Source organism: Populus alba, chromosome 3, assembly GCF_005239225.2.
Source record: "Populus alba chromosome 3, ASM523922v2, whole genome shotgun sequence".
Taxonomy (NCBI): Eukaryota; Viridiplantae; Streptophyta; class Magnoliopsida; order Malpighiales; family Salicaceae; genus Populus; species Populus alba.
In genome coordinates this window covers 8,048,334-8,054,478 of record NC_133286.1, presented here as the reverse complement: position 1 = coordinate 8,054,478, position 6,145 = coordinate 8,048,334, and the positions used below count along the sequence as shown (strand labels likewise).

At 35.0% G+C, this 6,145-nt stretch overlaps 1 long non-coding RNA gene across 1 annotated transcript; it reads right to left on the bottom strand.

Annotated features, from left to right (window-relative positions):
* Positions 1-247: 247 nt before the first annotated feature.
* On the bottom strand, positions 248-4,407 carry LOC118050585 (uncharacterized). The gene is made up of 3 exons (XR_004687896.2): positions 4,053-4,407; positions 2,621-2,677; positions 248-600 (listed from the first exon to the last, which is right to left on the bottom strand). It is a non-coding gene; the product is annotated as an uncharacterized lncRNA (long non-coding RNA).
* Positions 4,408-6,145: the final 1,738 nt, after the last annotated feature.

Below are 6,145 nucleotides of genomic sequence, written 5' to 3'. Positions count from 1 at the left end.
ATTAAAGTCACCCATAAGAATCCATGGGGTTAACTCCCATTCAGCATTACGACTCACTATATCAGACCATAATGTCTCACGTAAGGATGCATTATTGTCTCTGTAACAACCTCGATTTCCCACATCCTTTTTCCGCGATACATTGGAAATTTTCAGGTAAATTTATATATATATATATATATATATAGGTTCCACCCAAATTTCCACCAAAATTTCGGCAGAGTCTCCCCTGTACCAGTAGGTCCCAAGTTATCGACATATACCCTGTTTACACTTCTAATAACTCACATCTTATAACTCAAAATCACGACCCAATCATCCTGGGCCTCAACCCAACTCATTCTCATCAACACAACACATCTTATTCAATAACATCATATAATGCAGTTCAAATAAAACATTCAATTTCAACTGTAAACATGCATGGTCAAAAAGGTACTAAGAGTTTCAACCATTAGATTAAAGACATACATTCAAATTTATGGATTTATATTACATCTCAAGTTTTAGGAGATAAGTCTTTTAATTTACAATTAATTTACATGGTCAAAAGCAAAAGATAACTAAACTAGTATTACCCTTGACGCGACCCTGGTGGACCTGAAAATAGAATTTAACATGTACACATAAATATAAAAGATAGTAACAAGCAATAACAATGGTAGACAATAATCTCTACGGAATTTCTTTTTATATATAAAATTAAGCATAAACCTCTTTTACAACATATATTTTCCATCTATTACCAATATCCATCTAATATCCTATCTCATTTGCCAAGAATAATTCCATCTTGGAAATCTCAACACAACTCAACGGTTTACGAACACCATCTCCTTATAAATCAATTTTCACTTGATACCAAGATATTCCTCTCTTGATATCATTAGCTTATCTCATTCTTTTGGAATAATTAATCAATATTTTTTTTCCTTTTCTAAATCTGTTGCTAGAAGGTAATCGCTAAAACTAATAAATCTCATTAATATCATTAGTCTTCTAATATTGGGCTAGACTAATCAATTTAAAATATACCAGCACCGATGAAACCTCTTCGATACCATTAGCAATCCAAACCTAGTAGCTAATCCATGCCATTTGATTCTTCCATTCGTATCGAATCCCTTTCATTTTTCTTATTAACATCATATGCATTGTAATCACGGTTGCCAAGTATCATTTGCACACAATCTTAGTTATCGACACTACGGTCACTAAGCATCCTTCACATAAACTTGGTCACCCTCATTACAGTGCCAAATATCAATTTATGCCCTTAGCCACCATCATTATGGTGTTAAGTATCACTGAAATGTATCCTTAGCCACCAACACTATGGTAATTAATTATCTATCAATTCCCCTCCAGTCTCCAAATCATTGTGTCTACCCAATAACCACATTAATTAATTTACTCAAAATCTTAGTCATATATTAATTATTTTACTCATAACATTTAGAATTTACTACTTCTAACTTTGATCAATTAATTCACATAATCTTTTCAAAACTTAACTATCTGGCTAACTCATCTCAATTGCCAATAATTCTGGTAATTTCATATAATTACCCACATATTTGGTTAACCTTCCTTGGTTACCAGTACATATGGTAATTCCATACGAATTACCCAGCCTTCAGTTATACATTCAGTACATTGATTCATACAAAATACATTATGATTTAGAATGCATCTACATAATTCCTTGCAAAAGTAGGTTCCCGTGTATCGGGTTTCCTAGACATCTCGTTGATGTGATGTCCCTACAGCAGTACAAAACATTTAAGAGAATGCAAATACTTAAGAATACTAATAATGGTAACTAACGTTCTAGCAGTTAAATGAAGCATTAACATTTATAATATCGTCATGTACTTGGTATAAACAGCTAGTAGTATATATAGATGCACCAATTTTATTTTATTTATTTTGCAATCAACCATAATCTTAAACTCGGCTATCCTCTTAAGGCATTATTTGCTGAGGTTAACCGTTCACTCACCCCGATCATCCACTTCGGATGCCATTAGCCAAGCTAATCAATCGTTCGTCCCGGCCATCCTTTCGGATGCCATTAGCCGAAGCTAATCAATCGTTCATCCCAGTTAGCCGAAGCTAATCATTCATTTGTCCTGGTCATCCATCTGGATGTCATTAGCCGAAGCTAATCAGTCGCTCGTCCCGGCCATCCTTTCGGATGCCATAGCCGAAGCTAATCAATCGCTCGTCCCGGCCATCCTTTCGGATGCCATAGCCGAAGCTAATCAATCGCTCGTCCCGGCCATCCTTTCGGATGCCATTAGCCGAAGCTAATCAATCGCTCGTCCCGGCCATCCTTTCGGATGCCATTAGCCGAAGCTAATCAATCGTTCGTCCTGGTTAGCCGAAGCTAATCATTCATTTGTCCTGGTCATCCATCTGGATGTCATTAGCCGAAGCTAATCAGTCCTTCATCCCGGCTATCCATTCGAATGTCATTAGCCGAAGCTAATCAACCTTTAGTCAACATTTAAGCGTTCGACAATCTAATATCGATTCTAACAATACGGTAATAATCATACTAAAGTATTTCAATATTCAACGTATGAAAAAAAAAAAAAAAAAGGTGCAAGTCACCTACCTAATGCTTGAACTCGCGCAAAAGTCCCATGCTATTGAACAGATTCTGCAATCTCTCCTGTATCATTAAAGATACATATCAAATGTGGCTCCACCATAATTGAAAATTCCATTCTAAAATTCATTTAAATTTAGAATCGCATGACACATGCATTCGCATATTTATTTATTTATTTCCTTTCTTTTCATGACTTGTTTTTTCCAGACTGAGTATCTTTAAACATGACCTAACAATCTTAATTTATGTTATTTTATTTTTGTCTACTCAATCCATCATGTACAAACTTAGTAACATCACATCCTTGCATTTATTCATACCATTGAAACTAATTCATTTTCCTTATCAAACCAACTCTTGGCCGAATGACCTTATTTTTTTTATTTTTTTATTTTCATGATGAGTTTTCCAATTCTTTTTCATAAGTCCACTTTACTTCATCTTAAATAAATTTAACAACATATTTTCATCATAATTCCATGTACGCCTTAATTTAACCTTTTCCTCTTTTATTATCCATTTGGACAACGTTAAAATTCCACAAAATGATATTTTCCTCACATTGATCTATTATTTCAAACATAACACAATTCATTTGGCATTCAACAAACCACAATCCCATAAAAATCCCCATAACATTAGGTCGAATAAACTCAAGTTCAAGATTTTCATTTTGGTTGGATTCCATATTATGATGAGAATTTGAATCTTTTTAAAATTCTTCCAATTGACACTCTACCTAATTTTCTTTATACAAATATATGAATCCATACCTAGTTTTCATAGAAAATGAATCAAAGTCTTATCTCCTTATTTCTTTTTTATTTGGTCGAATGCCTTCATTCATGGTGAGGGATGATTCCCTTTTTAATTATTCTATATAAACCTTTACCAATTCATTTCATATCTATTCTAACCTCATTCAACTCAAATTCCATGGCAATTAAAACAATTAAGCTCATCCTCTTATTTATATATCTAGGCCGAATCTTTGCATTAAATGGAGGATAAAGTTTTCTTCAAGTTTTCTTTCAATTTCCACTAGACCCAATCCTTTTTAATGCCTAAAAACATATATCCATTAAATCAACAAACTCAATGTCCCTTCATCCAAATTTCAAAACTTCCCTAACACATTTTACAACACAATTAATCTATAACAACACTAATAACAAGAGCACATTTTACCATTATTTCTTACATAAACCCTACACCCACACAATTTTAATTTCATCAAAACATGTAATTAAATCAAGGTTCCTAAATGTTTTACTAAGACTAGCAATAGATTCAAATAGCAACAACTCATCCACCTTTGATTATTTCCTTGAACCCAACGGTCAGAATATATATCATTGTGTTGTGTACAACATATCTCAAAATCAAAATAATCCAACGGTTGGATCTCCATAGATCTTAATAAAACCGAACTAACCTGAAAATGGACGAGCTACTGTTCAACATGAACCAAACCTTGCCGGAGAGTGTGTTTCCGATCTCCACCGTCCAGGATGTAGACCACATCTAGGCGCACCACATATCCAAAAATAAGCACGATCCAACGGTGGAAGAGAGAGAAATCGGCCGGCGACCAAAACTGCCCTGCAGGTATATTTCCTTTTGTTTTCCAGGACACTTCCGATGATGATGGCTGCTCAATGGATTATTTTGCTTCAAATCCCTCCGGTCAGTTTATAGAAGAGTGTGAGAAGAACAATATATCCAACAATCAACATGATCCAACGGTGGATGCAAGAGATATAGCCACCGAAGCATTATTGGTTCATCCAAATCCTACACCTCTTCTAACCGAATTCTCTATTGTCTCTCACCCCTTTTCGTTTTTCTTTCTCTTTTTTTTTTTATTTAATCTGGTGGCCTTTGCTGTTTTTAAAGGCACCATTGTTTTCCTAATTACATTTATGTCCTTCATTTATGTATTTTATATATTATTTGTTTTCTTCTTCTTGTTTTTTTTTTAAAAACCATCCGGTTTGTTTTTGCTTAAATCTTTAGTCTTTACCAAACTCCCATTGGGATGATATCTTTCACCAATATAGGAAAACATATTAATAGACTTCATGCAAAATTTCATCCCAATCCGACGATTGGATTGAGAGCTCTGCTTTCTAGTGTAAAATTGGTCAGTTTATGACTTTTCGTCAACTATCCAAATTTTCTTGTTCAATCTTCATATAAAATAATATCAATTATCCTTCTAAACCTTTAAGGTCATTTTATTATTTTGGAATATATTCATTTTGTCATTTCTCTCATTATTTTTTTCATCAAAACACGTTACCAGTTTATTTGTCTTTATGAATTCTAAAACAAAAATTCATTTTATGGAGGTCATCCCCTCCATTATATATCACTTTCAGTCCTACGTTTACATGGCAGGTTATACATCCGCATATTTAAATCATAAATTTTCTAGGGTTTCACAGTCTCCATAAATGATTGAAGTATTAAAACAAATATTGGTAGCTAATATAGTGACAGAAACATGGATAGCCTAGTCTGACATACCGCAGACATCCACCTTCACCACATCAGCAATCCAACAAACCCAAATACGACCACGAGAAGAGAAATCATAATTGTACAAGAAGGACCAACTACGTAGAAGAAGATTAGAAATATTATCTTTATTCTTTTCTCTAACCCGAGTTTCAACCAAACCAAAAAAAACCATCATCTCTTGATGGATTAGCCGACACAATTCTGAATGCTTTATGGGGTCATTCAAACCTCTAACATTCCAACATCCAATCATCATAAGAAAACAGAGAGGAGTACAAAACAGCAACCTAAAGGTTACCTTGACATGCCACCCCGCGGGGAACCAGATTTCTTATTCTTCTTTGAACCCTTTTTCTTTTTCTCCAGAGAGTCGCCAGCCTTAATAGCTGACTAATTAATAGTTTTTTCATCGGTGGAATTCGGAGTTTGTGGACTTGTCGGGATCAGTGACATCGGCTCCTTCTCATTTCGTTCTCCATTTATATCACCTCCCATTGCTGTAACATCAACATTCAGCTCATGACTAATAGTAGAGAGAACCTGGTTCACGGTCGCACAAGCATCTGTATTGGAGACGACTAAACTTTGATCTAAAGCAGTACATGTAGCCCCTTCCTCCTGCTCCATGTCTCTCAAAACATGAGGAGAGGTGGGAGAGTTGTCTTCATGGCAAATATCATTGCACACATATGATGTCACATGATCATTACAATCAGACGTATGTATCCCAGATGTTGAGAAAACATTCTCATTCTCATTCTCATTCTTATGCGCTTTAGATGCACACGGACCATTCTCACCACTTACAGAACCCTTATTTCGTTTAACAACTACCTGCCATTGAAACTGATTCTGTTTGTTATCCGCAGATTTAGAGATCACAGCTCCTACTTCCCTCGCACCCTCTGCCACCATTATAGGATGAGCAACTTTTTAGTAGTACATATCGCTGTGGTGTGTCCAAAGATGTTACAGTTATTGCACCTTGACGGTATCCATTCATAA